The following is a 12,103-nucleotide window of genomic DNA, read 5'->3' as shown; positions in this document are numbered from 1 at the left end:
TAAATTAAAGAACAAAATATAAATTTTATATTCAAAAATGATGTGGAGGGTGACAGAAATTACTAAATACACAACATCAACACACTAGATGTAAAAAATTGTGGGGTTAGCATAATTATGATAAATTCTGTAAAATCATTAATTTTTGTGCAGGACTAATTTTAGTGGATTTGTGGTTGATTAAAAGCACAAAATTAATTCCTATGAACAAATAAAATTCCAGTTGTCAAAACATGAAATTCATGAATTCATTAAATCCCCATGAAATAATCCTTCTGGTTAAAACCACGAAAATTCATGCCCACACAATGAGCTGATTTCGCAGTATTCCAATATGTTTTTAATTTTTTTCGGGTTTAACTCCATTTTTCAACAATATTTCAGTTATGTAACGGTGGGCAATAAATTAACCAGTGCTTTTGGATTCTAGCTGTACCAGTACAAACCTGTTCTTTGCAAGTAACTGCCAACTTCCGAACATGATTGGAGGAGGAATGATTACAGACACAATGTCTTTTATTAAATAGTCACGGAGAACATTTGGCCCGCCTGGGGATCGAACTCGCAACCCCGTCATCTGTAGATCTGCCCTTTCACTATTGAGCTTAGCGAGTGGGTTCAAATATATATATATATGAACATTTCTTTAACTTACAAATAAATTTCAAAGATAAACATTTCATCAAACAAACATACATTATATGCAAAAATCACATTAAAATAATATTGTTTTCATATTTTCAAAAGTAAAAGCATTAACTCTAAGAAACAACTAAAATGTCAAGTTGTAAAACCACAAAAGAAATGAATGTCCAACTAAAACAGATTTATCTATAAAGATCAAAGGACAGTCTGAATAAGGGAAATGAATCCAGTCACTAATGTCCCTTCATTTATAAAGCAGGTTTGCTGCAGACTCCTGTTCTTGGTGTGTTTGTCTATATGAATATGTATGTTTATGAGGCGAGATCCGCCATAACACATTCTTATCATATAGTACTTGGTTGTACTAGAGTCAGTTTATAGGAAAGTTTTAACACTAGATGCCCACGGTCAACATGTCAAGCCCGCCAGCTGTCAAAAGGACTAGGAGTTGCACATGACACCCTGTCTCATTAAGGCAAACATTTATGCCAAATAAAAAATGATTGCAAAAAGTTACAAAATACGTTACCGGTATTCATAGTAACAACAAAGGGAAGTAAATCTTTAAAAAAATCTAAGTCCACACAAAAATCCTTACCAGTAGAGATAGGTCTAAATACACCTCAAAATTGGATGTAACATGCATATTGTACTACAGAAAAGTGGTCTTGATTTTTCCCTACGACCAGTAATAAAAAAGTTCAATATAAGCTATTTATAGTGACAACAAAGGGAAGTAATTCTAGGTTCTTGCACATGACACTCCATCTCATGATGGTGAACAATTATGCCAAGTTACATCAAAATTCCTCTATGCATAAAAAAGAAATGCTCAGGAACTTTGATCTCTAAGTTTGACCTTGACCTTATAGTTAGACCTAGGGTCCTGGTTCTTGTGCATGACACTCTGTCACATGGTTGTGAACATTTGTGCCAAGTTACATCAAAATCCCTCCATGCATGAAGAAGAAAATTAATGCTCCGGACAGTCATTATTGAATTTAACCTTTGACCTCCAAGTGTGACCTTGACCTTTGAGATAGGAACCTGCAGTTTGCGCATGACACTCCGTCTCACTGAGGTTAACATTCATGCCAAAAATAAACGAGATTGCTCCACGCATATCAAAGTTATGGTCAGGACAAACAAATCCTGACGGACGGACGGACGCACACACGCACATACACAGAACAGCCATTTGGACATCTATCTTTGCTTCCGCAAGCGGGCTCGACAAAAATGAAGATATAACATGTTTGCCAGTACATCTGACACAGGTACTGTCGATAAATATTTGAGAACAGAAGTATCTGCAGCTGAATTAACATCACTGGAGCCAGCATATGAAATGAGTGTTTTGTTGTCTTGTTGATGTGTTTAAGCCAGCATACGTCTTTGCTTACAATTTAAACAACTGGAACAGTTGCAATATTTTGGACTTTCCTCAGATTCACCTAAACACCGAGAACTGAAAGAAATAAAGCATAAAGTAAACATAAAAAGCTAAAAACACAAAGATTTTTACTTGGGATTTTTGTTTTCATTGCGATCTTCACGGCGATTCTCAAAAAGAGTGAGTGGGTGAGTGAGAGAGTTGGGTTTTACGGCGAATCGACACAAAATGGTCATATATCGAAGATTCTATTCTAAAATTTCTCGTTTATTTTCAGAATGTTTCTGATTAATTTCAAATTATCATGAACTGTCATGTTATATGATATTTAAATCACTGCTAACCTTAGGCTCTTGTGGCCTCTAGAGTGTTAACAAGCTTTTCATTTGATTTGACTGGGTGACCTAGCTTTTGACCAAACATGACCCAGATTCGAACTTGGCCTAGAGGTCATCAAGATAAACATTCTGACCAAGTTTCACAAAGATAGGGTCATAAATGTGGCCTCTAGAGACTAGTAGAGTGTTAACAAATTTTTTCTTCCATTTGACCTGGTGACCTAGTTTTTAACTCCAGATGACCCAATATTGAACTCGTCCAAGTTTTTTTAGGGTAACATTCTGACCAAGTTTCATTAAGATTGGACCAAAACTGTGACCTCCAGAGTGTCACGGACGACGGACGACAGACACAGGGCGATCACAAAAGCTCACCTTGAGCACTTCGTGCTCTGGTGAGCTAAAAATCTGGAGGTGTTCAGCTACAATATCTGCCATTTATAAGTCTCTGTGGTCAATTTATTTTCGAGAAGATTACTGCAAAAAGTGAATCAAACAATGCACAGTGCCTTGAACATTTATAGGCCTCTCCTCTACCTACTTGGCATAACTGAAGTTGAAGACTACCTGTCTACCAAGTACTTTTTCCTGTACTTTGCTAAATTGAGCCTATTTACTGTTTAAAGATAAATCTGCAATCTTAAGAGTAGCAGTCAACATTCAATTCTGTAGTTAAGGCCAAAGTTAAAAATATGTTTGTTTGCTGTCTCCCTACCTACCCACTTAAAATGCTGCGCCCCAAAAGTTTTTATTGGACAATGCTGGTCAAAATTTTTTCTTTAAGTTGCGATATGACAAGTGCCGCATATTTTTCAAGTACATGTAAGCAAAACAATATTAAAGTAAGAAAGTTTAAATTGTACTATTTGATTTCATCCTTTTATACTACATATAAAGATTTGTCTTATTTTTTCAGAAGAAATATTCTGTAAGAAACGATCATATATATATACTGGTAAACGTATAATCCCAACACCAAAAAAAATATTTAAAAAAATTGCCTACCTACATGTACCTACCCAACTTTAAAAAGTAGGGTCGGGAGACAGCAAACAATTTTAAATGTGGCCTAAGTATCTGAGTGACTTCAGGACACTAATGCGGTTACTGTCAGCTGAATGCTTGTCAGGAGTTTCAAAATGTCTATATTAAAATAAAACTTTCACAAGACAGCATTTTTTAATGTTATTTTGAAGGTGTCAGAGACAAATTTACCTTTATTCTAAGATTATGACTCCATGGCTGAAATACTGCAACTGCTAGGTAAGTATAATTTGCTCAGTGTCTGCAGTATCTATTATCTGTTAATCAAACAGAATGCTTTGCAACATGTCATACCTGAAATAATAAAACAAAAATCGTGGCAATTCTAGGAAAACCAGGTTTTCAATTAAATCGTTAAATAATTAAGTTGTAGAAATTAAAACATTAAAATTACCATTGTGTTATAAAAAGATATATTCTGTAGTAAATACATCAAGAAATATTACAATTAATTGCATAATCAATCTAATTTATGGCAAATTTGCTAACACCACCAGAAAAAAATAAGGATTTATTTGAAAATTGAGTAAAATGCTGATAGTTTCGTCAATATGCATTCAAATCACTTGAAATTTTCAGTTTGTCAGTTTTGTACCATTCCTGTCTAGAACACAGGCACGGGTCCAGCGTATATTTTTTTTGTTTAATATAAAAAAAATCTGAGTTTTTTCACACAAATATACTTTATATAGATCTATGTTAGTCAAATGAAAAAAATATCGATGACAAAAAATCCGGTCACAGTATCATATATATTATGTATAAATAAAATATACTGGTTTCCCAGTAGTTTCCGGACCCAAGAAGTTTTCCGGACCTTTTACATTTCGTGCTGTATAGGCTTTACGATGTCGTAAAGCATCTGGGTAACAATATCATATCATCTAGACCTTTTTTTGCTTTTACATAGCGAAAACCTAGCATTACCGAACTTATTTATTATTTGAATATCCCGGTTGTTTCAACTTACATCGATGTAATGTTTACGCAAGAAATTGCCAACTGCAGGGGAATTCCAGTTACAGTGCGCATGCGCAAAAATTTTAGGCCCCTTGAAGGTAAACATCAGTCAATTGATGCTCCCATTTACAGATGATACAGTAAAAACATTCCGATAGTAATAAAAATAAACAATGAAAGTCAGAAAAAATCGACCTATTCACACTACGGCATTAAATTATCGATTAAAAATAGGAACCAAAATAGACAGGGATTTACCTATGATACCGTCTATCAATCAAATGTCTAGCAGCAGTGTCCGTGCCCGAGTGGCAAGGGCGTTAGACTACCAATTTTAAGACCGGTCTTGTTCTTTTTTTAAAGTTGTTAATTATATTAAAAGTTCTTAATTTCTTTTTTGTAATATTACCAGTCCACTAAATACGTCCCGTCATTTTAGCGAGACGTTGCAAACGTCATTCAAACGTAATTAGTCGTAACTGTTATGAGCGTATTATAAATCTGGTATTTGTTAAATTCTTGAAATATTCTTTTCAAATCATCATCACGCCTTAGAATTATGCTTAAATTTTGAATATATATAACGAAATCGGAAATCTTTGCTTTTACAGAAAGCTTACAACTTTTACAATGAAAGGTCCGGAAAACTACTCGGACTAACTGAGATATTAATGGAATTAACTGCCCCGTTTGAGGCCTCATCTACATTTGTGTTATGAACCAAGTGAAATACGAATTTTGCATGGTGTTAACGAAGAACCTAGCTTTTTTCTGTGAAAATTTTATGTTTCTACTATGTTTTGTTTGGAAGTTACTGGCACAAAATAGCGATTTCGGTCCGGAAACTACTGGTAAACCAGTAGTATGATACTGTGATCGGGTTTTTTTTATTTGACTAACATATAAAAGGTTAATTGTGTAAAAAAAGGGATTTTTTATATAAAAAAAAATATATATACACTGGACCCGTGCCTGTGGTCTAGAAAATAACAAACATTATAAATTATTTGACAACTTGAAGGCAAAAAACGAGAATATGAGAAACCCTGAGAATACGAGAAACAGGGATACACTGTGATTTAATATATTTTATGATAAATGCTTTTTCTTACCAAGCTGCCTCTAGGTAAACAATCCTTTCCATCAACACCAGAGACTCTGTATATTCTGCAGCCGTAGTTGGTTATACACACTACACAAAAACCTCGCGTTTTGAATTGGATGCTTTCATTATTTGTACACGGGGTGCGCGGGTGATCAGTCGCTACATTCTTAAATATTGTAGTATCTACCGATTATTAAAATGAATGGATTAATAAAACTTTTTAACATTTGTATAAAGCTTACGAAATGTTTGTTATTATAAACGCCTACAACCGCTGATTAGAACTTAAATAAGAAATGATGCATTAACCAAGCTGACACCCCTAATCTTAGCGTGTTATGAAATGGACGCGTCGATTCAATTACACATGGCTGGTTCACGACTTCTGAGACTTGCGTTTATGATTCGAAGAGTGAAAACGGATACCAGTCAACTACATACACACGCGTTTGTTTATTCCTTTGTGTGTTGGAAATTATTGATGGTCCTTCTGTCACTGTCCGTAATTTAGCGGTAAGTTTATTTATATATATGTAATAATAGTAGCATAACTAAATACGTTCTTTTATATATAAATATTGTTATTGACTTTAAAGACCTTCGACTAAAGAAAATGGGACATCAGTTTTTTGAAAATCTTCTGTCGATCTATGATTGTGGATAATTTGTCTCCTTGACCATGGCAGTTTACAGTTCAGTTTGTGGATTTCGCTAAAGGCCTGATTTATTGCGCTAGATTCATAATGACTAAATGAGGCATCATTCTGATATTTCTCCACCTCTGGATACAATATTCATGCGCGGATCCAGGGGTGGGGTCCGGGGGTCCAGACCCCCCCTGGGATTTTGGAATTTAATGTAAATACAATTAATTTTAATGTTATTTTGTATAAAAGTGTACTAGGACCCCCTCTGGCAGAAAGCATAGAATTTGGACCCCCTCTGACAGAAAATGCTGGATCCGCATATGATATTGAGCCTGTAGAATTTATACTGGGTTAGTTCTGGCTACCATAACTTAACTGACGCTATTTTTATTTTCTGATGGTCGCGTCCATTGCAGAGATCCATAACAGCATATAAACATCTCTGAGCTGAATATTTTTAGCTAATACTGGGTATACCAATTACCGGGAGTCTTATATTCAGTGGACTCTCAATTATAACAAAATCATTGACATTATATGAAAGGATAAATTCTATTCTGTTTAATTAATTTATATTTTAGCTTTAGACTTTTGGCAAAAAAATCTTCAAAACACCAAGTAAACGTTCCACTACTGTCATTCAAAGAACAGAGGTGGGGAATTTTAGCATTTTCTGGCATATACCTATTACCATGAATTTCAACTTTCAATCTAAAGAAGTTGTTAAATTGATCTAAGACAAAGAAAGCATTTCTATTTTACAATGGGCCAAACAAAATATGAAAAAGATATGGCAGAAATAAGCAACTTCACTGAAAATTTGCGGTGAAAAATTGCGAAGTTTAAACATATGATAATACACTTAGCTAAATTCCTTAATTTCTGGGATCAGGGTGAAATAAAAAGAAAGACACTCCAATTTTCAAAAATAGTTTTGCTAAAAATCTAAGCACATTGAGCATGAATAATGAGAGAAAAATTGTAAAGCAATTTTCATGTTAAGTGTCAAAACAGGACATTCACGGTAATATGTATATCCCGGTAATTGGTATACCCAGTATATATCGTCTTCAGCTGTTCAGGGGTTGATAAATATTTTTCTTCTTTAATTTTTTGCTTGGTTAGAGGTTATGTATAACCTCTGAATGGTCACTGTTTGACTTAGCATACATACTGGTACTGATCATGATAAACCCGGACAGAAAATGAGGTTTTTTATCTGTCACTTTTTTATTTCTGCAAATTGTAATCAATGGTCGGTATCAAAATAAAGCCTAACATTTTCTGAAAACTTTATTTTATTCAAATTTATACTTAGTAAGCAAACTCACACAGAGTGAGGCCGTGAAAGGGGTTTGTAAAACGGGGACTGTACGAACGTTGACTGATGATACATTCGACCACTTTCTCATTTACAAACTTTTCATCGTAGAATTATATTGAAATTTTCCCCAAAAAGCTGCAACAGTCATTCCTGATCAAATAATGAAAAGTGACCCGATGTCAGGCCTTCATGTGTCGACAAGTGAGCATCATCAAAAAACGCCCTCTTCCCCATATGCAGTAATTTTCGATAAATATTTTTATATAGCAAAATGTAAGTCATTTATTTATACAGAATATTTACCAATTTTGTTTTTGTTTACACCAGTTGGTGTTGTAAGTGGAACTATTAGACGGTGTGTTCAATTTTATAAATAACTGATTGCAATCAAATATTTCCAAGGTGGTCAACTTTATCATCAGTCCGGGTTTATCATCAGTACCAGCGTATAGAATCTAGACAGAAAATCCCAGTTTGACTGGGCATTTTTGGTCTTGATATCATAGCAACTTCCGAATCCGATGAAATTTTCACCGCTGCCGATGCTTTACAATGCTATAGATTTAAATACCGATTGTGATATTTTAAAAAATTGGAATATAGCTGAAGATTATGTCACTGTACGAACTTGGTCACATAATTAGGGAAGAATATGTGTTAGGCAGACGGTAAGCTCAGTTGGTAGAGCACTCGCCCATGTAAGCGTGGGGTCCTGGGTTCGAGCCCCGGGCTGGCTGAACATTTTTCTCACCCTGTGGCATTTTGCACCCAATGTGGGACTGTTTGCTTTGTCAAGTCTTACCACCCTTGCAATATTATGTACCATGGTCTCCGGAAATCGAGGACAAACTTTCAATTGTAGGGGGGGTGTATTTACATATAAGGGAAGAATATTGTGTCAGGCAGCCGATTAGCCAAGTTGGTAGAGCAAACGCCCTGTAAGCAAGGGGTCTCTGGTTTGAGCACCGGACTGACTGCACATTTTTCTCACCCTGTGACAATAAGATAGAAAAGATAAATTTTATTTTGAGTCGGCAAGACGAGTAACAATTCATATCTTTAAAAGACATCACCGTACATTAGGGGTTCTAACTGACCAATCAGAGACTCAGAGCTGCATTTTCGAGTACCTGCCAGTTTCCACTTTGGTATAACAAAGTATATTTACAATGAACATAATTATACTAGTGACTTTAGAAATAAATATCACACTATTTAAAAAATCAAATTAGTCTAATAGATCTAAGATTTTTCACTGCATATATGCCCCAGATGATGCTACAAACAACAAAACTCTGCAGTTTCATTGAAATATTATATGGATTTAATTATACCTTTATTTTAGTTTAAAGTTTGAGATTTTACACAGGGAGTCTATGATAAAGTCCGAGTAAAATGTAATCATTACCGAAGTGAAATTAGCAGGGTTGGCAAAAACCTGGGTTTTAAGCATATTGCCTAGTCCAGTGGTTAATACTGGGAAAACCCGGGTGTTACTGGGCAATATAATATTTCAGTTGACAATTACTTCAATATACATATTTCAACACTTTAGTTGACATACAACCCATATAGTGATAGCAGTGACACCTGCATGCCTAATGCTATAAAAATCTATTGAATAGACATTATTATGATGATAATTGAGCATTTATTGAACAAGATTAGGGGATTAAAGTGTGAACAACTTAAATCTGCCCATTTTACTCTTGAAAATCAACTTTCCAAAGATCACATTGTCATTTCTATCCTATTACCACGAAACTGAGAATGATTAAAAAAGATTGCAAAATGTGAAGACTGTGGCAGTGTGGTTAGTACCAAAATTGAGACTGAAAGCTCATAGACTTTTTGCAGTGTGTTGGTTTTAGATCAGCCTTAGACCACTCTGTAGGGTACTGTAGCCCAAAACCTTCTAGATATGCTGGCATCAGCTGTGTCAGCAGAAAGGGGGTTTTCAAAATTTGGTATTATTCACACAAACTCAGAAACACTGACTTGGGATTAAAAAGACTACAAAACTTGTGTTCATTTACAGAATGTTTTGTGATAAAGAAGAACTAGACTACCATATGTTAAGCAAATTTAAATCTATAGTTGTGACCTAGAGAGATTGTTCAATATGTGATGGGTGGCAGTGTGTAGATTATAATACGTCAATTTCAAAGTAATACCGTACTGTGTCCTTTATAAATTCATATATCTGTAACTATAAATGTTGAAGGGTGTTTACTTTCACATGGAAAATATTTTGTTGGGTAAAATTACTAAATAAATGATAATTTTGTTAATGAAACTGTTGTTGTTTACCTATCACTTCACCAAAGGTTTCAAAGTAAGTAAAACTTAATGTAAGAATTAGCTCACATTTTATAACATAGAAACTCAACTTTTGGTAAAAAAAATAGAAAAAACTTTTTATTGCCCAGTATTGCCAACTTCATTCATTTTTAGGAGTAAATTTGCCCAACCCGGATTTTCCCAGGCGGGTTTACCCACCCTGGGCTGGTAGTCAACAACCCTGGAAATTAGTATCATTCCGCAATCATGGCAATGTTTTGGACGTGTTAAAATTATGAATACAACATAAGCATTCCAGGAAATGAGGGAAGCGTACCCTACAGTACTTTGAAATTAAATAGAGAAAAAAAATTGCACCAGAGGCCACCATTTCATGTATGATTATGACACAGTATAATTATATCAATAACTTTCAGGGAGGAGACTCCACTCTTACCCCAAATATAGACAGAGGCCCCCCTCCCATACCAGGTATCTCCTCATGATGCTATGCACCTCGCTGGTGACAATCAAATATTTCTAGATCCGGACCTCACATGTTAAATGCTGTACACCTATTCTACTGTATTCTTCAGGAGGTTTTAAGTTTTGCACCATTTGGTATACATATATTATTAATAAAGCACATCAAACATTTTTCTATTCATTTTAAATTCTCATTTATTTACAGATTTGCCAAGCAAGCAGCAGATGGAGTAGAGCAGACCTCTTTTCTCGACTGCAGTGGCTTGGCATTGGATGCCCTAATAAGAAGATTGACTTGACTTTTTAATGCGATTCCGTGTATCACACAACTTACAAGACAATATGTTTCATTATATATCTATGATCAGAGCTCCAGATAAGATGCGTATTTGCGTAAATACGTTTTGAAATTTACAAAAAACGCATTTAAAATCAAACCTACGCGTACTGATACGCATTGAAAAAACGGGATACGTATTTTACTCGATTTAAGTGCGTAATCCAATTTTATCGTAAATCAAGCACATCCTTTTTGTAATCGAGTACAACAAACAAAAATGGTGTCTCATAAAAGCAAACACAAACGATATCGTAAAATAATGCCATTTTCTTCTTCAAGTATAATATGAAATAAGGCAAAGCCTCAAAGCGAGCTCAAAGAAATCGGATTTAGCTAAAAATATTATGCATCATTTATTTGTCACAAAGAAACTATTCACTAGTCACAAGAGAGAACCTATTCACTTGAAAAAGTCTACATTTAGTGTCACCATACCTGTAACAGTGAATATCATACGTTGCAAAATTTATGGGAAGCCGGTGTCACGGTGACGTCATTTTAGACTGGTCCTCTGCGAACTTTGAAAAAGTACGACAGGTAACCACCAGCGACTTCTGTTGTCTGATTGGTTGACACTGGTACAGTCACATGACACAACAAATATGGCTGCCGTTGTCACTAGAAACAATGACAGAAGAACGCAATTTCAAGATAATTTGTCATTTATTCTGACAACAAAGATTGCGTTATGCAATGTTAACAAAGAACTGCCGGCAGATATGTTTCCATATTCATATCTGCATCCGAAACAATTTGACTGTGTAAAATCGGCGCTAAGCACAGACACTATGGCCGTGCTTCCAACAGGCTATGGCAAAAGTTTAATTTTTCAGGTTTTACAAAAAATCACCAGAAAAACAGTAATTGTTGTGTCCCCTCTTAATTCCATTATTGAGCAACAGTTACAGAAATTTGTAGGTTAGTTGTGTATTCAGTAAGTAATTCTACCAGGAAAGACCTAGATTTTATGACTATACTGTAATTTGATGCTATCTTTGGCTATAAATTATAATACATCTGTTGAGATATTTTTTCAAATGGGCAATATCCCCACTCTATCAAACACTTGAAAGACAAAAATAGCAGTTTCCAACGAAATTTTCATTGTTGCTGTCTTTTTAATGCTAGATATATAATTATATATTATGTGTGTAAATGCCATTTATTTCACAAATTAGCCAAATAAAACTTTACTTACATGTACCAAAAGTTGTCCTCAATATTTTATGTAAGAAATATCAAAATTAAGACCCAGAAATGCACCAGAAGCCACCATTATATACCTGTATTTCAAAACTTTCCAGGGGAGCACCCCTGACCCCCCCCCCCCCCCCACACACACACACCCAATCAAGAGGGGTGTAAGGTACCCCTGTAATACCTCAAAATCTAGACCTAAAAATGCACCAGAGGCCACCATTTTATGCCTGTGTTTAAAAAACTTTCCAGGGGGAGAGCCCCCTGAACCCCCATAATATTAGGGCACCTCACCCACCAATAAATGCAACTAATAGGATACCAATTCATACCTGTATTTAAAA

At 35.0% G+C, this 12,103-nt stretch overlaps 1 long non-coding RNA gene across 1 annotated transcript; it reads right to left on the bottom strand.

Moving 5' to 3' along the window:
* Positions 1–5,608, bottom strand: LOC123563782 (uncharacterized). Its single transcript, XR_008369440.1, has 3 exons — positions 5,493–5,608; positions 3,592–3,714; positions 1–2,113 (listed from the first exon to the last, which is right to left on the bottom strand). It is a non-coding gene; the product is annotated as an uncharacterized LOC123563782 (long non-coding RNA).
* Between the last annotated feature and the right edge of the window lie 6,495 nt (positions 5,609–12,103).

Source organism: Mercenaria mercenaria, unplaced genomic scaffold (genome assembly GCF_021730395.1).
Source record: "Mercenaria mercenaria strain notata unplaced genomic scaffold, MADL_Memer_1 contig_4336, whole genome shotgun sequence".
Classification (NCBI taxonomy): Eukaryota; Metazoa; Mollusca; class Bivalvia; order Venerida; family Veneridae; genus Mercenaria; species Mercenaria mercenaria.
This window is presented reverse-complemented; position numbering and strand designations above follow the sequence as displayed.